Consider the following 26,720-nt stretch of genomic DNA (forward strand, 5'->3'; position numbering starts at 1 on the left):
CATTCAGTGCCATGTGCTCCAACCATGGATTTAAGTGCTAGTCTGGTAACGAAAGACAACAAGCAATTCCTTGGATGAGTAGTGTGTTGGAGGAGGGATGTGTCAGGATCTCCGCTCGGCCAAGCTGATAAAGCTCATTTTCTTCCCCCGAGTCCTTCGGAATCACCTCCCGATGTGTTTAAGGACCTGAGCCTTTGATAAGGCTCCAAGCACATTCTTCAGCAGAACAAAGGAACAAAGGAAACAGGAAACCAGTAACGTCACATCCGTCTCTAGTCTCCCGTGAGACTTCCAATTGCCTGGACTGTCTCTGGAATGTAAACAGAGTCCTGTGACTCCAAGCAGCTGCTCAGTGGCAAACAGAAACTAACAGGATGGAGCACTTTATCCTTCATCCTTTACCCTTGGCAAAAAAATGTAAAGCTGCAGAACAGTCTGAGCCCTCCATCCCTGTATCCCTGATAAACTATGAAGAAGGACACTATTATCTTCATCTTCTTCTTCACTGTCTTCTTCTTTGCAAGACAGTAACTTTTACGGGCTTAACTGCAAGGCTGGTTTACCCCCTGGTAAATGTGTGTGTAGGACTGCCCCTTTAATTTGTCTGCAAGTGGATGTAAAATGCAGTGAGCCACAAGAGCACTGCAGTGGAGAGGTCTAAAGTAGAAGAGCTTTAAAAATAAATAAATAAATGGGGAAATAGAAATAAAACATTAAAAGAGAGAGAGAGGGAGAGAACATTTATTTTAATTGCAGGTGCTGGGGCTGATTGTCTTTCATCTCTGATGAGTTACTATATATAAGAACTTGCGATCCCAACTGTCTTGCTTAGGAAAACGAAAGAACGTTTAACTAAACAGTGTTAAACTTATCTCTGTTTTGTCATTTACACATAAGAGAGGAGTTTGTACTTCAGCATTAATGATCCTGCTTAATGCAGAACTATCTGATGACAGGAATCTCCATTTCTGGGTTAGTTAAAGAACCCACTCACAGTACAACGTGCAACTTTTATTTCATTACAGTGGATTTTAAATCCACTTAAAGGTCTTATTTATTGCTGCATACCCATCACCCATCAGCTTTGAGTGGGAGAAGCTGTAACTAATCTGCTAATAAGGAAATGCATGCCAACAGACTTTAAGTAGTTTGCTGATCAAATCAGAAAAAGTAATTACATATCTGCACTTCAAAAAAAGTTTGCCTTGGAAATCTCCTTTTTTATATATTCCAGTTGTTGTTATGCAGTTGTGCACCTATGTATTGTTTTCCTTTCCAGGAATGTCAACTTTAAATCAAGTTGCTAACCCTTTTAGGGTTGGTGGGCACTTTTGAAATTCTGGGGAAATGTTATGGACACCAGTCACAAAAAGGCTACCATGGAGGCATGGAACAACACAAAATGACTGCCATATCTAAAAGGTTGGAAAAAGAGATAGGGCCCCTCAAAAGGGCTCTTTGCTCTTAGCTCCAGTCTTCCTTCCTCCCAAGAAGAAAATATATTCCTTATCAAAAGTTCAGAAAATAGGATCTATACTTGGCTTTATTCCTGTTCTGATACTGCAGAACTGAACGATCCTTCTTGTGATTCATAAGAAGCCACTACTCCAGTTATAATCCCTGTTGAAGAGGAGCTAGGAAGCATTTAAAATAAGAAAGAGGTTTAAATAACAAGTATCACGTTTGGCTTAAAAACATTCTTGAGAACAAAACACAGACAAAAGCTCTGTTCAGTTCATTTCAGTTGAATAGCTTTTATGGCATCAAACTTGCTTTCTAAAATGGGATTGTTATTGTAGCTGATATTCAATTAAGTCTCCCATCCATTCATGCAGGTTGTCCAGTTCCTGCCAGCCTGTGAGTCCATAGGAGGCAGTCCTCAATAAAGTAATGGTGGACATTTATATGCCACCTGTTTTAAAATGTTTGAAGTGGCTTGATCTTGGAAGGGAATAACTTTGAAGAGGAGTCATGCAGCAGCCAGAAGCAGATATGAAAAGCAATGGTCTCAGGTGGCAAAGGCAGGCTCTTCAGGACCAGGGAGAGCTCCTAGGCTAGCTAATTGTTGATCTGAAAGTGATGTGAGCTCATCTGAGCATCAAAATAGCAAAGCTGAATGCCAAAAGCCCACCTCTCACTGAGAGCTTGCACAAGGGCTTGGAGACCAGCACTGTAGCCTCTAGCACACTCTCTGTTTTATCTTCCAGCAACTTAGAGGTGAGTGAAAGTTCCTTGGTGTGGTTGGTAAGATGATAGAGCTGTGGATTCTGGTTACATACTTGGGGAATCTGAACTGGCCTTGGAGGTGGAGTCAGGCATCAGGTCTTCTTTCAAATGGCCTATACAATGGCTTCTGAGAGTTCTGGACCCTTAGGTCAACCAGATTCTGCAGAGTTCCTGTGAAGTTTTTGCTGATGCTAGATCTGTGAAGGCACCTCTCTATCACTTTCCAAGATGTCTATGAGCTGGGCAGGACACAGACCATGAGAAAAGCTTTTGCTGTATCAGGTCAAATATCCATCTAGTGCAGCACTCTGTTCTCAGGTGCCCATGAGAAGCCAGAAAGCAGAACCTGACCATAACAACACTTCACCACAATGTGATTCCCAGGAACTGGTAGTCAAAGGCATGAAAACTCTGAAAGTTGAAGTGGACCATAGCTATCATGGCCAACAGGCTTTGATAGGCTAATTTATGACCCCCTAACCTTTGCAGCAGGGACGCGGGGAGCACTGTGGATTAAACCACAGAGCATAGGACTTGCCGATCAGAAGGTCGGCAGTTTGAATCCCCGCGACGGGGTGAGCTCCCGTTGCTCGGTCCCTGCTCCTGCCAACCTAGCAGTTCAAAAGCACGTCTAAGTGCAAGCAGATAAATAGGTACCACTCCGGTGGGAAGGTAAACGGCATTTCCGTGCGCTGCTCTGGTTCGCCAGCAGCAGCTTAGTCATGCTGGTCACATGACCCGGAAACTGTACACCGGCTCCCTTGGCCAATAAAGTGAGATGAGCACCGCAACCCCAGAGTCGGTCACGACTGGACCTAATGGTCAGGGGTCCCTTTACCTTTACCTTACCCTTTGTAGCACTTTCAGGCCCACTTCCAGAGCCTTTCTCATGTCCCAATTTCACTAATATTGCACTGCTTTGCTGTGCATGGAATATCCATTTTGTGCAAACTTCCTTTAACTGCCTTTAAACATGAATTATACAAGTGATTTGTTTGGCAGCACAACGGCAATTATTATTAATTAAATATTGATATCTCTCCAATGGAGCTCATTGAGCTTCGGTGAGCATAATGAGAGCTGGATATACGCTTGGCATGGCCTTATCTCGAAAACTACAGAAACAATGAGTACACAATTACTGCCTTATTAGAGTAATAAAGTTGAAAGGACTGTTTAGATGTTGAATGGGTGTCAAGCAATGCCACTGTAGTGTGTTAATGAGATATCAATTAGTGCAGCATGCTGACTGACATTTCAGAAGCATAGTAACAGACTGCTGATGTTTCATCAGTTAAATGACACAATATCTCTCAAAGAGCCATATTATTATTATTATTATTATTATTATTATTATTATTAAAAACAAGAAACTCTATCTGACTGCCTCAGTTGGTCTGTGAGTACTTAGGGGACTGTAGAGAGACATGAGCACATGAACCTGCTATTGCTCCACTGAGACCAGTGTTATCTGCCATGAATAGCAGTGGTTTTTCTGGTTCTATGGTGTAAGCTTTCTCAGTTCTACCACTTGAAAACCTTTTGTTCACGGATGGGGAACTTGTGGCTCTCTAGATATTGTTGGACTCCAACTCTCATCAGACCCAGCCAGCATGGCCAATGGTCAAGGATGATGGGAGTTATAGTCCTGCAGACAAATGGAGATACCCCATTCCTGCATTCACTGAGGAGACAAGGGGTTAAAAGCAGGTTCTTATGTATTCCAAAGCATGCACTCTACTACTGAGCTATGGTCCCCTCCCCTCACAAATGAACACCTGATATTATCAGGGTAGGAGATGAGACAAGCTGAAAAAGTTTGAGAAATTCAGTGCTTTGACAAGGTTGCTGCACTCTCAAATTGCTATATGGGAGGCAAAGCAATTGTCTGTGTGTGTGTGTGTGTGTGTGCGCGCGCGCGCACGTGTGTGTGTGTGTGCATGCCTTATTTAAGTTAATTATTTATTATTAGAAGGCTGGAGAGGGAGAGTGAAACAAGAGCTTTCATTATAGAAAAAACACACTTTTCTCTCAGATACGCTATAAATGTCAACAAGTGTAGTTAGTTTAATGCAGTGCCAAAATTAACTTAAAATAGCCCCATTAAGTGCAAATGACATGTTTGTTTGGGAAGTGCCCCCCTTTTTCTTTCTTCTTCTTTGTCATTTTCATTTCCTAAACTGCCTTTGATGTGTTACATACATCACTACTTCAAATAGCTCAAACGAGCCCTCTATAATCTTTGTTGCATTTTTGGGGAAAGGGGAAAATATTGCCACGTATTGCACTACAACCCACACAACTGAGTTATTGTTTGTAACTAACTATCTTGCAGCTAAATTATTGTCACAGGGAGGGAAACATGCAATGGCTTAAGCCAGTCTGGCAGAATAAGCTAATTGCCTTTTGTCAAGGTTGGCATTCATGATGTCTTGAGTTAGGGCTGCCTAACCCTGTGCTTTCAGGGGCTGCATGCCCAATTGAATTTTGACTGGTGAGGCCAATCCCATACTGTATCGTTGGGTCAGGAAAATATGAACCAGCTGAGTTTCTGCTGTCGTGTCAAAAGCCCAGGAGCCCTATCAGGGGGAAAAGTTGGCAGTTCAACCTTAAATGTGTACAACTTGTGAGCCACCAAGCCAAATGCAGCCCAGCCAGCCATCAAGGGTGACCTGCCAGCTGATTGTCAATCTCCCCATTTTGCAGATGCAGGCAGGCAGCAAAGTTGTTGGTTTATAGAAGTCCAAGTGGACTACCATCTATGGATAGGGGTTGTATCTAGCTTGGTCACAAGCTGCCCTTGGTCTATGTCAGGGGTGTGACCTGTGACCTCCAGGCCTCTCTGTGTAGTATTCAGGACTCTTCCTAGGACGTAGTGTTATGTACTGAAGTTCTCACCCTGGGCCAGCAGGGGGATACTGTAGATAGTTATGCAAATGAAGAATCGAAAGTGACGTTCAGTGATTTCGCTCAGTGATTCAGCTCAGTTCAAAGGGTGGCTGCATCTGGCTGTGCTCTGATGTCCATCCATCCCATCGCCGTCGCCAGTGTTAAGTTGTGGGTGAACATATCAGACAACACAGCAATTCTTCAAACAGCTCTTCTTTATTCTGAGGCCAGAACTGAACTGAGCTGAATGGCTCAGTCAGCCTGCTTATATAGAGCTCCAGTACCTTGTTACTGTAGCAACTTTCTAAAACTATCCAATCACTGAACGTCACTTTTGATCCTTCATTTGCATACAAACTATCCAATCACTGAACGTCACTTTCAATCCTTCATTTGCATAACTATCTACAGTATCCCCCTGCTGGCCCAGGGTGAGAACTTCAGTACATAACACGTAGGAACATAAACTTCCCAGGTCACACTCCCTTTCCTTAATCCCTCACCAACATTTCTCTTTGTCATGTGTTTTTGCTTGTTAAGAATATGTCATTGAACTGTGATAATGTCTGTGGTTTGCCTGGATGGAGAGGCCCCTGACTTCTGTGTGGCTAGAAGGTAGCTTACTGTACAGTCACATCCTTTGCTCCGCCCACTTTTGTCATAGTCCCATTGCCGAGCAACAGCACGCAGAGCTCTGTGGAGTGAGGCCAAGCAAACAGAAGATAAAGAATCTCTGAGGTGTGCTTGCCTGGAGGCAGGGTCGGCATATGAAGTCAGGGCTGTTCCTAGGACTGGGCAAACAGCAATCTGCATAGTCAGACAACCCAATAATCACAAAGCCAAGGGTCCAGGCAGAAAGCAGGAAGCAGCAAGGTAGGGCTAGGAACCACAGGCATTGTTACCAACATCTGACTGCTGCTGGAAGCTCTGCTTAAGAAGGCTGAAACCAGCTGGTCCTCATCAGTGACTTTTCCTCCCTCTCCCTAAAGGCTGATCAGCTGAAGATGGAGTCATGCTGCCTTCTCCCCCTTCAGGCTGCTGTTCAGCAGGTGAAGCTGACTCCTGACCCATGACAACTATTCCCCTCTTTCTACTATCCGCATATGGCTCCTCGCAGGCTAGCCCAAGAGAATATGAAAAGAGTTTTCCACTCCTGAGCTAGACAAAGCAGCTGCTGCAAATATCCTTGGGAGCTAGTGTGGTGTAGTGGTTAAGAGTGGTAGACTCGTAATCTGGTGAATCGGGTTTGCGTCTCCGCTCCTCCACATGCAGCTGCTGGGTGACCTTGGGCCAGTCACACTTCTCTGAAGTCTCTCAGCCCCACTCACCTCACAGAGTGTTTGTTGTGGGGGAGGAAGGGAAAGGAGAATGTTAGCCGCTTTGAGACTCCTGAAGGGGAGTGAAAGGCGGGATATCAAAATATCAAATCCAAACTCTTCTTCTTCTTCTGACCAACAGGTTTTCCTAAGGGATAAGCCAGGCTTCCTCAACCTCGGCCCTCCAGATGTTTTTGGTCTACAACTCCCATGATCCCTAGCTTGCAGGACCAGTGGTCAGGGATGACGGGAATTGTAGTCTCAAAACAGCTGGAGGGACGAGGTTGAGGAAGCCTGGGATTTGTAGTTTCTACTGCAGACACCTCCAGGAGTTAATTGTTTCTGACGCCTTGTGATGATGTCACACTGCCAGCAACAATGGTTTTGTGGCTCACCACCCAAAATGCACTATTTTTGCAAGCCTCTGGCACAGGAGCATCACACCAACTACTGAATTAACAGCTTTCACCTAGAGGAAGTCTCTCGACCAAGTACTATATAAATTACTGACAGGATGGGGTGGGGTAGGGCGGAAGATACTTTCTTCCTTTCCCATACATTTCAGCAATGGAGCTCTCAGAGAAGTGTATTCAGCGGGTGTAGCCTGCCTGCTGACATATACCTTTTGTGTTTAGGGGAATATGCCATTTCCCTCTTTGAGGAAGAACAAAGTATTGGGAAGTATACTGCTGAATGAAGCAGCCCATTTGTCACCTCAGCTCTTTTTGCTCCTCTCCTTTTGATACTGATGTAACTGAGTGCACATTCCTTTATTTCCTCCTAAAGGCATCACAAAGGGTGCAGAGCCCTGTATCCTTTCTCGGAAGAGGCCTCTGAAAGTCTGCTCCTTTTTTCTTTTCTGCCGCCTGCAACAGCGAGCGGAGCATTTCCTAACTCACAGTCCTCGCAATCGTGCACAGGAGAATTTCCTACCTTGCCTTGCCTTGCCAGAGATTACTCTGGATTTAAAGGTGGCTGCTTTGGGTGATGACATAATTGTTGGAACAAATCTATAATGGCTGCAAATGGAGCCTTCTCGAAGCACAAGCAAATGCCATTTCCAATAGGCATTACCTCTACAAGACGAGACAGACCTAAAGCTCTGGAATTTTCCTAATGGCATTTCCCCCCTTCCCTTTGACAGTATAAAAGAAGGAGTGTGGGGGTTTAAGAGCTTTATGTTTTGTCATGCCTTCCGACCTAATACATCCTCATCCACTGATGGAAAAAGAGTCTGTTTTCTGTTATGTTAACAAACCATGATGAATGAGATTGGATGCTGGTGGGACCTCATTTCATCTCTGGTTTCTGTCTGTTTACTTGCTGAGTTCACCGGAACTCTTGTGAGCTTGTGAATGTATACTGCAGTGATGGCTGCACCCATTTCCCCCCTCACCCATTGAGTTCCTCTTATAATCATGATGTGCACCCATGAATTCTTTTTGTCAAAGATACCCCTAAAATGGTGTTGGTGAATATGTTGTGTGCCCTAGATACGAGGTAAAAGGCTACACCAATTAACAGGTAGGGATGGGGCATGAATTCGATTCAGTCTGCACTGAATCTACCCAATTTATACTACCTGACACAACAAGTGAACTCAAAATGCAACCATCCTTCTAAATCAGCACTTCTCTGAATTTGCAGTGCCGTTCTTTAACCAAGTCATGTGTACAAAAATGCAAATAAAGTGTGAGCGTGAATGCATATATGACTGAAAATAACTTCTTAGGAGAAATGTTTTGCACAAAATGTGTTTTTAGGCGAAACAGCATGCAAAAATGTATATGGGAGGAGAAATTCGCACTAAAATGCTGGTGAATTTTCATGAGGACTTAAAAAAACAACAGCTATTGTGGAAAAGTGAGAAACCAGAATTGACAGGTTTGCCCATCGCTAATGGGTTACAACTCCAGTCTGACCCAAAAGTCTTTGGGGTAAAGTTAGGAAAGTGCAGGGCTGAACATAGTAGCAGAGTAAATCTCCACTGTATCCGAAGCCCTGCTGTTTGTGCTGCCCACAGTGAAAGGGGTGGTGGGGTGGTTCTGTCCCATTTTTTGTTGTGTGCACTCCAGGCTAGCACAATAGAGAGGTCCAGATTGGGTCCATCACTAGTAGCTGGGCTGCCTTAGCATCCAGCGGATCCTTGGCTTGTCCAGCTGCATCCCTCTCATCACCTGTTGCTCATTCAAGGGTTTCCTCTGGAATTAACTTCCACCCACACTTTTGGTGGATACAACTGTGATCTTCACAATGGTGGAGGTCCACACAGGTGAAACTTAGCAGGGACAGGGGGAGGGGCACCTCTGCAGCATCCAAACTCTGTCTGCTACAGCAGATCAGAGGTTCAGATTGCTCTGCAAATAAATTTTAGAATCTTTGCCCCACTCTTTGTATCTGACAGAGCTGTTGTGTGAGTGGATTTTCATTTTTATTATTTTATTGACGCCGTTCATGCTGAAGTCAGGCCATTCAAGTCTACTGTTTTATCATCCTGAGCCCCAGAGCATCTTGGTCACACTCTACAATGAAGGACAGAGCTATGAAATTAACATCCTGTGCAGTACCAAAAGACATTCTAGGTGCCCCATGGCTGAGTTATGATTGCTATAGGGACATTGTTTTCCCTAACTTCTCTGCCTCTAAAGACAACTCATCCGTATCTTTGCGTTAATCTAATGGTCTTGCACATTTTCTTTATCATCTTAAAAAAGAAGGGGGCAACAGAGAAATAGAATGAAGACAGAGAGTGAGATCTAGGTAATACCACACATGAGCCATTCAAGAACAAAATGTACCTTAGGCAGAAAATTCCATATCAAGATGTCTGTTTCACACACATTTCCTCCGGTAATATCCTGTCATAAACCTTCTCCTTGCCTCCTTTAAAATAGAAAAGGTTGAGGAGAGGAGAAGATAATGCCAGTGCTTTTTTAGGGGGGTGTACACAGGGGTACGCATACCCCTAAACATTTTGTGAGTCTAAGTTTGGCCTCATTGAGGGGCAGTATTTCAATATGATTAGGAAAATGAGAGTATCCCTAAACATTATTTTTTTTAAAGAAAAAAAGCACTGGATAATGCTGTAAAAAATCTGTTGTTGGTCTTCTCCAAACAACACTCATTTACTTTTGTTACCGCTGCTGAGACTTTGGGGTGGGAAAGGATTAAGTTGTGCCATTTAAATAAAATAATAACATTTGACCATTGTGTTGAGGCTGATCTACAGCTATGCTGGCTATTTGAATATCCCATTGTTGTTGTTGTTGTTGTTATACAGTATCTTCCAGATATTTTGGACTACAACTGGATCAATGATCAGGATCAGTATAAAGCAGCTTACTATGTAGTGCATTTCCATATTCCTTAAATTTGTGCATGAATACCCTTAAATGCAATGGTATAACAGGCCATAATTCAATTAAAATCCCCACGTAAAAGGGCATGTCAAACTCACAACTGAATTATAGCTTTGGGTTCAATCTTCAGCCTTGCTTTGGGCTGCCCCCACTTTTTTCAACCTCCCATAGCTATTTACCAATACAATGAAGGCTTGCAGGAACTTTTCCTTGTAAAGTCAGGCTTGACATTAACAGATAGGAATTTGCCACTAACATAGCAAGAAGATTACAGTTCTCGGGTGTCATGGGAAGAAAAGGATTACAGCAATCTTTTTCTTGTTCTACAGAGCCTTATGTAGGAGGAGAGAGATTGCGCCATGCTGCCATAGGAACACGAAAATGATGGGGAAATTATCTGCAACATTTTGAATAATGATTTGGCATACATTATAATAACCTTCCTTGGTTGCTTTCACTGGGGAATAGGGCACACTGCATGCTGGTGGGTAGGAACAATGCTTACAGGACAATGGAAAACTGTTGCTGTAACAGGGAGAGTTCAGTCCATGGGTGCAAGAAAAACACACACAAATGTATTGAATTTTTTTTAATCTATTAAAAAAACACACCCAACATGCACATCCTTTGAGCTATACTTTTCTTTAAAGAAAGCATTTAAACACAAAACAAGCAAATTTAGGAGACATTTCTACAATGCATAACATCCTGTTTCTTTGAGGGAGTGTTTTGTTTCCTAAGAAAATCAATGCTTGCAAAACATGTTGATGGCAAAAATAAGAACACACCGTTGTTAGGGTCCTTATACATATTACGTTACAATGAAAATCTCAATGTGCCAGTGATAATGAATCAGAAAAATACTGCTGTGTGTTTTTTTTGTTTTTTTGTTTACCTCTTCACATCAATTTAGAAATGTTTTGCTTCAGGCTGGAGAGAGAAATACCTTTCTAACACCCAGACCTATAGCTCACCTCATAATCTAGACTCCGGGGGCAGAAGGAAATCTTGGATTCCAAACTCATGACATGGTGGAGGCTGAATTATCGAAGGGAAACAATCTAGCAAAAAGGCAGTCAGAGACAGTGTGGATTTCTTCGGAATAGATAACAGGGAGACATTAGCATTAGAAGAAAAAGAAAGGTTGGCAAGCAAGCTGAAACTGTCAGTGGAAAGGGTTGTTGTCATTGTTTTTAGCTTGGAATAGGGTATTGATCCTATTTATTCTCTATACAGGCATACAGGAATGTGCATCCCCTCCCCCATGGTGTGTGTGTGTGTTTATGAATGTGGGAGAAGTGACATGGGAGGGTGCCATTTTGTGAGAAACCACCATCAGTAGGGGGGAAAGTGAGGAATATCCTCATCATCAGCTGAGGCATAACCTCCTCACTTCTTATTATAGATGCTTCTCATTAAAAGAAAAGAAAATCCATGATACTCTGTGTAATGTGTAGTTTGCCCCTCAGTGGACCAGTCAGACAGCAAAACATCATCAAATGACATTTCACCTTTATTTTTTTTAGAATTAGGAAGCCAGCCAGAGCTCAGTGCATCCCACAAATGTCTGCAAGTGTGATATGTACTAGTATTCTGAAAATACAGCATCCTGAGACTCCCCACTTTTGTCTCTGAAAAGCAAGTTTACATTGAAGGTAGGCTTTAATGTTAGGTGGGTGAACTCAAGTCTTTTGGGGTCTACTTTTCTTTCTTTCACCCAAATCCCTGAGAGTTTTAAATGTATAAAGCAAGAGTACCTAACCCAGATCTCTTAATAGTTAAGTCATAACTAATTTATGCTAAGTGAACCTCAGTTTGGTCTTTTGCTTAAGAAGTGCCTTACAGGTTGGATGAAATCAAGATCTTCCTAGTCCAAGGAAGTGTGCTTGGAAGTGTTCCAGCAAAAATTTCCTATAGTTCATTAATGAACCATCAGATACTTTCTGCCCAGTGGCACCATCCCCTGCTTTAAAGTGTGCCTGGAGAAATCTCTGAAGCCAGAGGGGAATCACATGTAGGGAGGGGCGTTTAACTGTTCTGCAAAGGTTGTTGCTGTTCTTACTTTTTGTGGCATGTATTTAGGAAATATATGCACTTTTGCTTAATTTTGGCAGGTCACTGAACTCAGCTTTTCTTGGCAGACGATGTTCGTTTGTGCAAATAATAATAATAATAATTTATACGCCGCCCATCTGGCTGGGTTTCCCCAGCAACTCTGGGCAGCTTCCAACAAAATATTAAAATACAGTAGTCCATCAAACATTAAAAGCTTCCCTAAACAGGGCTGTCTTCAGATGACTTCTAAAAGTCTGCTAGTAGTTCTCTTTGACATCTGGTGAGAGGGCGTTCCACAGGGCGGGTGCCACTACTGAGAAGGTCCTCTGCCTGGTTTCCTGTAACTTGGCTTCTCGCAGTGAGGGAACTGCCAGAAGGCCCTCAGCACTGGACCTCAGTGTCTGGGAAGAAAGATGGAGGTGGAGACGCTCCTTCAGGTACAGTATACTGGACTGAGGCCATTTAGGGCTTTAAAGGTCAGCACCAACACTTTGAATTGTGCTCGGAAACGTACTGTGTACCCAACCCCAAGATTGTCAGATTGTGTCTCTCTTTTGTTGGCAACTGTTTGCTCCCTGTTTGTTTGTTTGACGGAATGCTGAGTTGTCATATGGATGAAAAGGGATCAGTACCGGATTTAGGGTGCTGTGGGAGGTTTCGCCACACAGGGTGTTGAGCCAAGGGGGCTAATCCTCATCATCATCAGCACCATCCAATATTTATATGGGTACCTATTGAGAAGATCCATAAAAAAGCAACTGTATCCAAATGAATTCTTGTGAAAATAAGAAATGGGGGTGGGACACACACACACACACACACACACACACTTTTGTCCTTACCATATTACCAAAGTCCTCACCTGAAACAGAAAAAGGGAAGGGGAATGCTCCAGACCAGAATTCTCATGGTCGTAGCTTGAGACCTACTTCATTGCACTACCTGGACCTTAAAGTTGGAAAGTCCTCAGAACAGGGAAGGCAAATGGATGGAGTCTTCCTGTGTAGAACTTGACGTTTTGCTCACAATTCTGCTGCGAAGAAAAGACACAGTGGCATTGGTGTTGACTTCCTGCTTCCTTTTGTGGTATTGCTATCTCAAGCATGTTCTATGAAAGCCGATGACCCTCTACTGTTCTTCTCATTGAGGGGTCATTCAGAAAGCTCAACATATTTTACTGCCTGAAGCAGAGCCCAAGTGGTGGCTGTCTTATGGTAGGGCCCACGTGTTACAAAGCCTTGTGCTCTGTTATTCAGATACCAGTCCGTTCTTTTATCTATTCATGCCCCCCATGCTGCCTGAAGCACAGTGCTTCACTGCACTGCATGGTAGACCTGCTCTGCCACTTTCCTCATACTAGGCTCAACATTAACATGCATCGTCATCAAGCAACTGCTGAGGTCCCAGCAAGACCAACTGCTGAGTCTTGCCCTGAGTTGTCCAATCAGTGCTGCCTGCCCAGCCACTATTTTAATTTTCTGCAATGCTACTGGTATTGCATCAATCCACCCCACTGTAGGAAATTATCATGGTGGCCCTTTTTATTTCCCACAAGGCCCAAAGTGTTGCCACATTTGAGGGCACTATTGGAAATTAAAATGGTGGCTGGTGCATAGCAAAGTGCTGCTATGCCCAGAACTACCATGTAAGCCTGCTAGGGAGGCCACTGATGTAGGATGAGTCCCACCAGAGGTCCCTTAGCCAACCGCCCTTCACACCTGCAGCTAGCTCTGCTTCACATTACTCAAAAGCATATGCTCCATACAGATAAGTGATGCCAATTTTGTGATGTGGCGGGATTGAACTTGCTTCTAGATTTATAATATTATAGTCAAAATACTAATGTTGACCAATGCTGTTCTTTAGATGTGATGCTGTCCAGTTATATGGATCATCTTTGTGGCTTTAGAACGTACACATATATACTGTTGACAGTAGCATAACAAGGCGCTTGTCCATTAAATATATGAATCATTACTTTGCTTAAGATTGCCTAAGCCTCCCTTGTCTGCTTTTCTAATTTATTTTCCTTCAATTACTTTTGCAAGAGAGTACATTTTGCAGGATCTGAAAGCCCCCTGTACTTAGATAACATGTTTTCACAGCACTCATTTATCCAGCTTCTTCTCATTGTGTAGTCAAGAGAGAAATTCAATTATTTTCATTTCGGGAGTGAAACCCCAAAGCTGGGCTACCCAGCAGCTTACAAAATTGATAGTATATGAGTAGACGTCAACATGCTAACTGTGTTAATAAGTTCATCTAACACATTTGTATGTTAAAAATAAGAACACAATGCTTAAAAGGCAAACAGATCAAGAACTTTTTATAGCCAACATTTCCTTTGGAAAGCCCAATGCAACTCACAAGGTGCTCCTAATGGTCAGGATCCACCTCAGGCTAAATCTGTTAAGAGTCTGCACAATAGTACCAAACACATGCGGACCATTCACTGGGCATCAGTAGGTAAGATACAAAATTCCTCAGCCACTATCAGTTAACATATATGGGGGGACCATTTGGTCTCTGTGCAAGCTCCCTCAGGACAGATACTTGCCATCTTGTGCTCTGTAGTATGCCATGCACACTGGAACATAGCCTTAGTCAATCCATTGTTCCATCTATCTCAGTATTGTTGACAATGAGTGGGAAAAACCCTCCAGGGCTTCAAACAGGGGCTCTTTAAGCCTTACCTGGAAAGACCAAGGATTGGACATGAGCTTTTTTAATGCAAAGTATGTGTTCTACCACTGAGCTATAGCCTTTCTCCAATTACTAATGAATGAATGTACTTTATTTTCAGCATCAGTGTGGGTAGCTTACTGGGTAAGAGTATTACTGCCCTCCTCCTTGCTTTGCTGTAGCACCACTACTAGAGATGGCCAGAGTCATATCACAGCTATCAACTATAGGGTCCTATGAAATTATTGACTCTGTCTTGCAACCTGTTGCTAAAGTACAGGTTGCTGTTGAAGTGCTTGCTCCTGCTTGCTGTCAGATCACCAGCCCTGACACTTCCTGCTTTCTTTCTTCAGACCTGCCTGCAATTGTGTTCCCAGCTCTTCTGATTCCATGGGGTTTCCCCAGATATTCAAAGATGATAGCATGTTATTTAAATATCAAAAAATTGCTAAATGGAGTTGGCAAATTGTTCACAGACCAACTATCTGGTGCATGCAAACTAGACACACCTGCCAGCCATAAACTGCTTTACATGCCGCAGAATTCTGAAATGTGTCGCTGAGATTTCACAAACGTAATTAAAACATGGAAGGTGGGCGCAGATGAAGCTAATTTCACAGCACCGTGTACTCTTTAGAGGCTCTTTAATCCTCCATGGAGGCATTAAGGCTGCAATTTTATGCATGCTTTCCTGGGAGTAAGCTTCATTACCATCCTTACCATGGTGAGAAGGAGAGATTTGCATGTGGTGAGCCAGCCCTACCATTAGACAGACTAAGACTGATGCCTCAGGCGGAAAATGTCAAAGGGCAGCAGTGTTCCCCTACTTTTCTTCATCTATTCCAGGATTCAGTGCTGGCATTGATATAGTGTATTCAAATTTTGTTCCATAAAAACATCACATCAATAAGAACAACAAAGAGCAATGATGTACATATGTTTTAAATTAGCTGTACAGTATCCATGATGATCATATTTTTTTCTTCACTGTATTCCAAGTGTTTTTATTGAGTATTACATGACTCCTAGCCTGAGTTCTGGTGCCTTTTGGCACATATTAAGCCTTGGTGAGTGGGTGGAGCCAGCAGGTGTGTGACACTCCAAATTCTGTTGGATTACAGCATCCATCACCCTTGACCATAGGCCACGCTGGCTGGAGCTGATGGAATCCAACATCTGGAGGACCACAGGTTCCCATGCCCTAAGTCCATCTAATGTCTCCATCTTAAAACAGTTTAAAAGGGCTGGGTTAGACATCTTACTCTTTAAAGTTTCTCCACTTGGGGAATCAGCACTCCCAAGCTGGAGAGCAGCACCCCCTCCACACACAGTCACACAGGAAGCACAAGGGAAGCACAGCTAGAAATGTCTCCTTGAAACAGACCACTTCCATTTGATAACTAGGCAAGACTCTGCTGTGCTACTTAATAGAAAGTGCAGCAATCCCTGGCAGCCATCCCAGCTTTTCAGCAAAACAAAACAGTGTGAGTTGTGTTTATGTTTTCTCACCTAATGCCTGAGTATTATGCAGGTTATTGTCACTCCAAAACACACATGCATCAGTAAAACAGAGCCATTAAAAGGGGCAGAAAGACAGACAGAGTTTTCCTGGGGAATATCAATTTAATAGTTTACTTGCCAGATCTCTGAATGTGGTTACAGAGTGGAAGAGCCCCATTTTAAAATTTCTTTAAGCCACATGGGAAGGGTCTGGAGCTGAATTGCAGGACATACCTGTATGTTTTGCATGCAAAATGACCTTACCCTCAGGCCACTCCAGACTGGTGTTTATTATGTGGGCATATTCTGTAACATGTCTTTGATGAATTGATGGCAGATTTATACTGAACTGTCCGCACCGTGTTCTGCTTCCTTAGTCGTTCTGTGATGCTTTCCCAATGTTACTGTGTTACTGCCATCCGGAGGGGCACTCTTGCACTATAGCACAAAGAAAGTGGGACAACCCCTCTGTCCCGTAAGATCTGTGGCACAAAAAAATACAGGCTTTCAACAGGAAGCTATGCAACAAGCACCAACTGGAAACAAAGCAGTGTGTCTCACCCAAAACTTTTGCAGATATAAACAGTATTAAAAATGAGATCATGTATAACTGCCCATATACACTCATGAGCAGATATAGGTAAAGGTAAAGGTACCCCTGACCATTAGGTCCAGTCGCAGACAACTCTGGGGTTGCGGCGCTCATCTCGCTTTATTGGCCGAGGGAGCCGGTGTACAGCTTCCGGGTCATGTGGCCAGCATGACTAAGCCGCTTCTGGCAAACCACAGCAGTGCACGGAAACGCCGTTTACCTTCCCACTGGAGTGGTACCTATTTATCTACTTGCACTTTGATGTGCTTTCGAACTGCTAGGTGGGCAGGAGCAGGGACCAAGCAACGGGAGCTCACCCCGTCACAGGGATTCAAACCGCCGACCTTCTGATCGGCAAGCCCTAGGCTCTGTGGTTTAACCCACAGCACCACCCGCATCCCATGAGCAGATATAACCATGCACAAAAATAATAAAAAAGATGTCTGCGGGGCCCTTAGTCATTATTCAGATTGTGTGATTAGCAGCCATATTGGTTGGTTTGCCTGTTAAAAAGATAATGTTCAGCATGTGGGGTGATATCAGACCCCAGGCACTCTATCTTTGGCATTCTCTGTGCCAGGTATTCAGAGGGATATGCTTAGAAGCATCAACACAACCGGGAACTCAGATAGCCCAGGGTCAGGCAGAATTTCCCAATTGTTTCCACATGAGCTCATTTAAGGGACCTTCTCAATTCAACACAGAACCTGGCATGCAGGGGGAAATTGAGGAAGGCCTTGTGCACACACCCTCATGTTTCTTACTATTCCCTGTTTGGCATAACACCCTGCGGGGGCAGCAAACATTTTCAGCAGGGGGCTGGTCCACTGCTCCTCAGACTTTGTGCACGAATTCCTATGCCCCACAAATAACCCAGAGATGCATTTCAAATAAAAGGACACAGTCTACTCATGTAAAAACATGCTGATTCCCAGACCATCCACGGGCCAGATTTAGAAGGCGATTGAGCCAGATCCTGCCCCTGGGCCTTAGTTTGCCTACCCATGCCTTACAGTAACTTCATTGCAGGAATTGCTGTGGATAGGATGCCCTATTACTGGATCTGCAAGGAGGAGATCAATGGCTAGAGGTGAGTAAGGGAAGCATTTCATGGAAAAGGAGAGGGAATATGGCCTGGCAACTTTACAGTTGCATATATTGAAATGAATCAACACATGCCAATACGTAACAAAAGGTTTAAATGCATACAGAGCCTGTTTCCTTCATGACATCAGGGACTGGCAGAATGCTGGCAAGTGTGCACTGCTGGAAGTAGGCTGACTCGGGAGAGGGGGACCGTGGTTTGTGGGGGCCTGTACAAGAAAGGAGGTGAGAATCAGAGGCGGGTGTGTGTGGGTGTGCTTCAGAACTGGAGGAAGAGGCAGGACAGGCAAGTGAAAGGCTGGGTGCTTCCCCACCCTCTCCTGCACCACTGTCTCCCAGAACCAGGAGAGAACTGAAGCAGGAAGAGCAGGGGTAGCTTCTACACAGGCATAGTCTCTGGCTAGGTGCATGCAGCCTGTCAGGTATATAAACTGGTGGAGGGGGAGTGGTCCCCAGTGGCTGCAACTGCTTCACAGATTGTGGACCTGGGAGTAGCTGCCTAGATGCTAGGTTGGTGTGTGCAGGTATCCAGAACTGCAGAAGTGATGGTGTTCTTTTTTTGTTTACAATAAAGGGTTGGAAGCACCCTTGACACATGATCAGTTGCTGGTATCTACTAAATCTGAATCTAAGAATAGAGACTACTCCACCCCCACACCATATATGCAAATTAGGGTCCTGGAATATTGGTTTTGTTGCTATGATACGAACCTGAGCAACTTTGCACCTATATTCTGCATGGTATACTGACTACACACACACACACACACACACAGAGAGAGAGAGAGAGAGAGAGAGAGAGAGAGAGAGAGAGAGAGAGAGTATATATATATCTATATTTCCCTAGCTAATTGTTGGTGGGGGGGGACACGTTTTACATATGGTAGATGTTTCACATGGACTGCAGCCCCACTCAGATCACTGAGGATTTTGCACTTTTCAGACTGAAGTGAAGCATTCCAGTGTTTTGTTCATGTAATATACTAGCTGCAGAGCTCCATAATGAACAGTTTCCTTATGCGGCTTGCTTACTGCCTGACTGTGAGATGCTATTATTTTGCTTAAAAGATGTCATTATCTGATAATAACAAATTGCCTGTGATGAATGTGAGGTGGGCAGGAATTTATTTATTTTCTTGTTTTCTTTTGCAAAATCCAAAACTGTTTAAAACTTGCAACTTTGTCATATTACCAAAACCCTGTGGTAGTGATGGGCCCTCTGGTGTGTTTCCTCAATGTTTGATGCAAGTGTGGAGTGGCTCAAGGGTGGGTAACCTGTGGTCCTCCAGATATTGCTGGAATCCAACTCCCATCAGCCTTAGCCAGCATAGTCAATGCTCATGGTTAATGGAAACTATAGTCTTATAATAACTGGATACCTACGGTGGCGTTTGTACAGAGTCCCCGGTCATCTCACGGACTATTGAACCATATACCACTAATCCGTTGCCACCAACCAGGTCCTCCCCGGTAAATCACTTAGTCTCAGTCAGGTTCTCAAGTTAACTAAGAAGAGTGTAGTTTATTGCAGACACAAACAAACTTTAACTGCATTCCAAACGGTACTCATTATCTTCTTAGTCTTCTTTTATCCTGTCTCTATCTCTTCTACCTCCCGTCACACAAGAACCCATTGCACTGTCTCTCTGTTTCCAACTGCCTGCCAATTGCTTTTCCAACTGCCTTTCCCAACCAACCAACCAACCCACTAAAACCAACCAACTACTCACACCCAAACCTCTGGCTAAGCCATTTTATAAATGGGTAGGCTCCGCTTCCGGCTTACCTATTGGTCTACATTTTTAACCCTTTCTCTCTCCCCTGTACAGACATTTTCAAACGAACGGGCAAACGCTACACCTACCAATTCCCCATTCCTATGAAGGGCTAAATCTGCTCCCTGCTTATGGTGACTTCACGGCCTGGACTGTGGGGTGGGTAAGTTTTACTCTGCTCCTCAGTCTATTGACCACACTGGAACTCCTTTACCTTGTTCCATAGAACTTAAGTGGGAGCTATTGAGAACAAAGCTCATTTCTACCTGGGTTCTGTTAACTGGACACACCATGCTAGAGTATGACAAGAACTCAGGGACTAGCTTCTTATATCTGATGACCTATGGGGAAGTAGGAAGTGCTTCTGAGTGTGACACCAACCTTCCAATGTATGCCTTGTTTAACCATTGCACCATGATGCCTTTCAAGTCCTAGAGACACCACGGCCCATCTTCATCGCAGAGTCAAGAGCTTTGAGGTCATCTGGTATGTGCCATTGGTGGCTTGCTGCATATGACAGTTCCCAAATTGGGATACATTATTCATCCCTCTTTTTGCCCTTCAAAGGCCCAGCTGGAGCCAGAAGGAGGAGGGGGGACCACTGTCCTTAAGACATGAGTGCACATTGCAAACCCGTGCTTATAATTTAAGCCATTAAAAAGGCAGGCCCATTATGCTGTAATTATTTATTGATTTTATATACTATAGCCATTATGCACAGCACTCCCTGAACCAATGTTAATAGTCAGCAAATTTGAAAATCCTCCGATCTGACCTATTTTTATCAGGAGATGCCAATTACGCATATAATAACAATGGCATTCTAAATTGTTATAAATGAAGATAAATGAAAAGGAAGGAGGGGACAATAATCAATAACTTCCAGGGATTTTAAAGTGAAAGCAGACCAGGCAGCCTCTGCCATGAAGAACCAGCCTTAGTCTGTTCTCAAAGACAGTTTTACCAGATGGGGACATCCTTTTTGGTATCTTCCGCTTTGAGATTAGCCAATGGCAATAAACCTTGGCGATATGAACATAGAGCCGCAAAATGGCTCAAGGAGAAAATTCTTCTCAGCCCTAACAGAGGACACCTTCAAATGAAGGACTCTGGCGTCCTTCAAAACAGAGAAGTGCCCTCTGCAGAGTAGGACATAAGACCACTCTATTCATAGAACATGGATTCACTGCGTCTCTCTCTCTCTCTCTCTCTCTCTCTCTCTCTCTCTCTCTCTCTCTCCATGAGCTTCTGGATGTGTATGCAGGCAGAGCTAAAGGGCGTTACCAGAAATGAGAGGTCTATATATGCCCAGCCTGTCATCTTTCTCTGTTGTTAGTCTCTGTCTAGACTACAAGCAACTTCTATGACATACAGATAGATGGATGTATAGGAAATGTGCTTGGACCACCCATTTCCTGTAATACTACCTCAGAAGGTGAGGGGGACCAAAGGACCTTGCCAAGCACAGGCAATGTGTCCACGTTTGAAATGAATCCAGTCTTTCTTCTTCTTCTTCTTCTTCTTCTTCTTCTTCTTCTTCTTCTTCTTCTTCTTCTTCTTCTTTTATTCTAGTCCAAGGATTATTCAATGTAGCAAACATCAATAAAATATGAAAAGAGCTCCAGGTAAATATCAAAAACTAGATCAAACAATAAACTATCATATGATAAAAGAACAACACTACCCAGCTTTTCTTTTTAAAACAGAAAAGGGAAAACAGAGAGTTCAAAAATCAATGAATGCATTTACAAATATTAATTTAAAAACTGTTTTTGATCCACATCTGCACTTCCCCTGAGAATAAATGCCAAATGATCAAATTGTAGTTGGGGGCGGGGAGAGAAACGCATCAGATTATATGAAAAACCAGAAAATGTCAATCTTGACAAGCTTCATGACTGCGACATGAAGTCAATTGCTTTTTTTCAAGGCCCCATCGTTATGTCAAAGAACTTGAACGGATGTATTAATTTCCTGAAGCACTTTTGAGGAAGTGTACACTTTGTGTACCCTGATGTTGGACTTCAACTCTCATAATCCCCGACCAGATTAGCTAACGTTCAGGGATGATGGAAGTTGTAGTCCAACAACATCCATGGACCCATGGTTGAAGAACACTGTGGTAATGGTTGGGGTACAACCTGCCTGTCAACTTTCCCTTTCTCCTTGCCAACAGCTGCTCTGACTGCACACTGCTGCTGACTCAAATGATAGGCCCAATCAAGTAGGAGAATGAGAGGCTATGCTCGCCTGAAATAGAACAAACTGTGTCCACACGTTCCTGCTTCTGCCTGCCCCAGTGAGAAACTGTTGCCTGCTGATGCCACCTGCCCAATTGACTGCCTGAGGGAGGGAGAGAGACTGACCATTGTGACCTCATCCTGAAGCTGCCTGCTTGAATGAGAGACTTTGTGATCTACTTGTGAAGGTAAAAGGTAAGGTAAAGGACCCCGGGACGGTTAAGTCCAGTCAAAGGTGACTATGAGGTTGTGGCACTCATCTCGCTTTCAGGCTGAGGAAGCTGGCGTTTGTCCACAGACAGCTTTCTGGGTCATATGGCCAGCAGGAGTAAACTGCTTCTGGCAAAATGGAAGCCAGAGCGCAAGGAAACACCGTTTACTTTCCCACTGCAATGGTACCTATTTATCTACTTGCACTGGCATGCTTTCGAACTTCTAGGTTGTCAGGAGCTGGGACAGAGCAATGGGAGCTCACGCCATTGTGGGAATTCAAACCGCCAACCTTCTGATTGGCAAGCCCAAGAGGCTCAGTGGTTTAGACCACAGCGCCAGCCGCGTCATTGTGAGCTACTTGTGAGGTTGCTAACCAGAAGGTCAGACCATTCTGATGCTTTCCTAAGAGAGAGAGACTGGTAATTGTGACAGGCGGTGCTGCCCGTCTGAAGGAAACAGACAGGCCATTGTGACCTTATGCTGGTGCCTTCTGCCTAAAGAAGGGAGACCATCCATGGTGACCTCATGCTGATGCTGCCTGCCTGAAGGAGAATGGCCTTTGTGTCCTTCATGCATGAAGGAGAGAGACTGGCCTTTATAACCTAATGCTGTTGATGCTGGCAGTCGGAAGGGAAGAGAGGCTGGCCATTGTGACCTCATGCAGGTGCTGCTTGCCTGAAGCAGTGGACATTGTAATATAATAGAATACTATTGATATTAGTATTAATGAATTTTTACCTTTCTCCCGCTATTCTTCCTCACATCTGTATTTAAATGTCTGCTTCCTTCTCTTTGTTGACAGGCAGTACATAGAGGGTCGTGTTCAACTAAGTCTCATTCCGAATAGACCTACTGAAACTAAGGAACCTAAATAAGTTACCTTCATAAATATTAGTAGGTCAACTTCGTGTAAAATGTAGTTGAATACCACTCATGCCGTCTGAAGACAAATCTTGTCAAAGCTTTCATCCCTGTTGCAGAACTTAATGAAAGAATGCCTTTCATAACTATTGCTACAGTGTCCATTTTGTCTTTTTATATTGTTATCTTTGGCTGAAGGGTGATATACAAATTTTAATAATAATGATAATGACAATGACAAAGGTGAGTAAGCAAATTTTTATGTTTTATGGTAGCTGAAGTAATGACTTTAAATGAAAAGTATAAAACAGAGGTTTAGATTTGCTGAGCTATTTCAGTTTTTCACTGAACTTTTGCCAGTTTAAAGCTATGGATTAGCGGAAGGAAATAAGCTTTGTTTGAAAAAAGGATGAGTAGAAAGAGTTCCTAATAAACTGCAAAAGGACAGGCATTTTTAATACAACCATCTCACACTGTTGTGGTCTTGTCTTCCCTCTGTATGGGAGAGGGCTGGCCCAGTGATGAGGCATGGAGGAGCAGCTGCCTCAGGCCCCCATGGGCTCCCACCTGCTCCACTGCCACTGGAGAAGTGGTGCTGGAATTGGTGCTGATATCTGCTGAGAGCTCATGAGATCTCACAGAGAGATCTCATGAGATTTTGATGAGAACTTGGGAGGTCGCGCTGGAAATCAGTGCCAAGGCACTGCAGCGAGCTGTGTGGCAGTGGTGCCGGCAAAGGCAGGTGATACAGCGTCATGTTGGGAAACTGTGTACTCACACAAAGTCAATTAAGGTTTGGCAGACAGCCAGAAGGCAATCTGAAGGAGTAAGTCTGCCTGGTGATAACAGAGGCTCCCTGATTGGTCCAGTTCTCTCAAGGGAGTGATAATTAATGGCCTACTAACTGGAATGTGTTAGTTCAGAGTTTGGAGATCTGAGTTCTGTTCCTGTAAATAGTCCACTGTATATAATAAACACCTAACTACAAGTTTCTGGTTCCTGCTTCGTCTATCCTGTCTGCAGCCAAGTCACCAATTGCTTCTGTGGATTCTGCGTTTACTCTGCTAGGTCTGGCTAAGGTCCTGCAACTAGTCAGAAAGTTGCGAAACACCAAATAGGTTTTACCAATACGTCAGTGCCAGAGGTAAGTGGCACAGCGGCAGAGGTGGCATTGTTGGGGGAGATTGTGCAGCAGATCTCTTCCTACTTCTCAAGCCCTTGCAAAGCCCTCATGACTGTGCAGGAAAGGAGAGATTCAACAAAGACTTCTCCTTAAGGAGAAACCATGACTGAATCCCTCCACCAGCAGGGGGGCGAGGTTTGGCAAGGGCTTTTCCTTGAGGGGAATCCCTTGCAGAGCCTCATGTCCCCCCCACTGCGGGGACAGCAGTGGGGCATTTTGCCTCAGGTGCTGAAATGCCTTGGGCCACCCTTGGCATGTGGTCAACTTAAATCGAGATGTGAGCACCATTACATGCTGAGGCAGGAAACTGCAGGTTTGTGAACACTTCTCTGGAAAGAAAACTTCTGCCATAAAAGAAAAAAAGGGGGTGGAGGAGAAGAACATAAAAGGCAATATTTTAGAGCAAATCTCAGCACATGCCAGTGACAGAATCATTTTGTATACTCAGGGAGGATTTTTCTAAAAATGAGAAAGCATTCAAACAGGATTTTCCATCTGCAGCCTGAATTGGTACATTCTGGGAAAAGCTTTACTCCTGGATCCCACCGATTATATAATTTGGCCCTACAAATAAACAACCCAAGGTAAAAAAGTTGCATGGACTCCAGCTGCCCTCCCCACAGGGCATACTCTTCATGCTTGAGTTATTTTCTTCTAATCTTTGAATACAGATCAGGCACACATTTTGTTTTGCATGCTTTATTGCTGTTGCATTCCAGGATTCTTCCGTACTGCTCCCATCTAAGCAGAGAGCTGCAAGAAACCCCAGGCAACAGTCATAGGTAAATGAAGCAATGTTTGTTTGACGGAACAATATCTCAGGTCTCTTAGTGAACATAATAAGAGCCCTGCTGGATCAGACTAATGGCAACAACAACAAGAACAACAACAACAAGAACAACAACAACAACAACAACTTATATTCCCCAGCCACTCTGGGCAGTTTTCAGCACATATAAAAACATAATAACATGTCAAACATTAAAAACTTCCTGATAAAGGGCTGCCTTTACATGTCTTCTAAAAGTTGTGTAGTTCTTTATCTCCTTGACATCTGAAGGGAGGGTGCAACTGCTGAGAAGGCCCTCTGCCTGGTTCCCTGTAATTCCACTTCTCACCGTGAGAGAACTGCCAGAAGGCCCTCAGAGGCAGATGTCAGCATCCGGACTGAACAATGGGAGTGGAGACACTCCTTCGGGTATACTGGGCCGTGGCCATTTAGGGCTTTACAGGACAGCGCCAACACTTTGAACTATTTGTGGAACAGACTGGGAGCCAGTGAATGTCCTTTAGGACTGGTGTTATATGGTCCCGGCGGCCGCTCCCAGTCATCAGTCTAGCTGCTAGCACCCTGTTTTCACATTGGCCAACCATATGCCTATGGGACACCTGTAAACAGGACCTTAGAACAACAGCACTCTCTACTCCTAAGGTTTCCAGCAACTGGTATTCAGAAGCTTAAATGAAGATGCCAAAGAATTTCTCAGGTGCCCCGAGAAAGAGGCAGGAACAAGCCAGTCATTTTCGGATGGGCAACAATTATCTTAGATATCCGATTTAGTACAGCACCAACTCATGCACACATTGCACATATTGGAGAACACCATAGGTAAGTGGCTTCCATGTGGTTCTCTGTGTTTTTGTGCATGTGCGTGCACAGAAACCATACATCTTAAATCTCATGTTGTCCTATTTACCAAGCCCCGTCTTCTTCACAGAGTCACTTACGTTGTTGCCAGGATCTGTTCACCTTGGGAAAGTGGAATTTATATTTTTCAAAAGCTTATAGAAACCAGGGCCATAACTCAGGAGTGGAACATATGCTGTACATGTCTAAGGTCCCAGGTTAAACCCCTGGAATCTCCACAGAACATGCTTTCATATCTGCACAAGGAAACACCTTTGCCTGAGATGGTAGAGAAACTACTGCCAGCTAGAGTACAGAGTAATTGGGCTCAGGGGCTCAGAGGCCAGACGCAGGTCACATTCACATCATACATTTAAAGCACTCTTATACCATTTTAAACATTCATGGTGATCCAACAGAGATGTAATGGCCAGTGGTTTTGCAGTCAATCCTTCCCCACAGGAAACTCTGAGAACAGGAGCTTTGTGAGCAGATCCTCCAAGTGTCCCAATTTTCCATGGACAGTCCCGGAATTACAAAAGGCATCCCTGCTTCTGATTAGATCCCGGAAAGTCCCTGTTTTCCCTGCCAGTACCGCCAGTGCCGAGCTCAGGGAGGAGGATGAGTCGGTGCTTGTCCCAAGTGATGGTGGCTGTGAGGGATCATCCTGTTGCCTCTCCATGGCCGCCACTGCAGGTCTCCTTCCTTGGGCAGCTCACAGCTGCTGCTGGAGAGCAGGTGAGGAGGAGAGGCTGCAGGAGCTGAGGCCCAGCCCCATGTGATGTGTCAGCTCTGAGGTGCAAGCAGAGGAAGAAGAAGAAGAAGAGTTTGGATTTGATATCCCACTTTATCACTACCCTAAGGAGTCTCAAAGCGGCTAACATTCTCCTTTCCCTTCCTCCCCCACAACAAACACTCTGTGAGGTGAGTGGGGCTGAGAGACTTCAAAGAAGTGTGACTAGCCCAAGGTCACCCAGCAGCTGCATGTGGAGGAGTGGAGATGCGAACCCGGTTCCCCAGATTGCAAGACTACCACTCTTAACCACTACACCACACTGGCTCTCCCTGGGACAGGGCCACCCTGGGCTGGAAGAAAGG

General features: G+C 44.1%; 1 long non-coding RNA gene across 1 annotated transcript; it reads left to right on the forward strand.

Annotated features, from left to right (window-relative positions):
• The first annotated feature begins 5,826 nt into the window (after positions 1–5,826).
• Positions 5,827–23,800, forward strand: LOC310763065. The gene is made up of 4 exons (XR_014548446.1): positions 5,827–5,988; positions 11,317–11,445; positions 21,675–21,933; positions 22,754–23,800. It is a non-coding gene; the product is annotated as an uncharacterized lncRNA (long non-coding RNA).
• Positions 23,801–26,720: the final 2,920 nt, after the last annotated feature.

Source organism: Podarcis filfolensis (genome assembly GCF_964270895.1).
Source record: "Podarcis filfolensis genome assembly, chromosome: 5".
NCBI classification, from domain to species: domain Eukaryota; kingdom Metazoa; phylum Chordata; class Lepidosauria; order Squamata; family Lacertidae; genus Podarcis; species Podarcis filfolensis.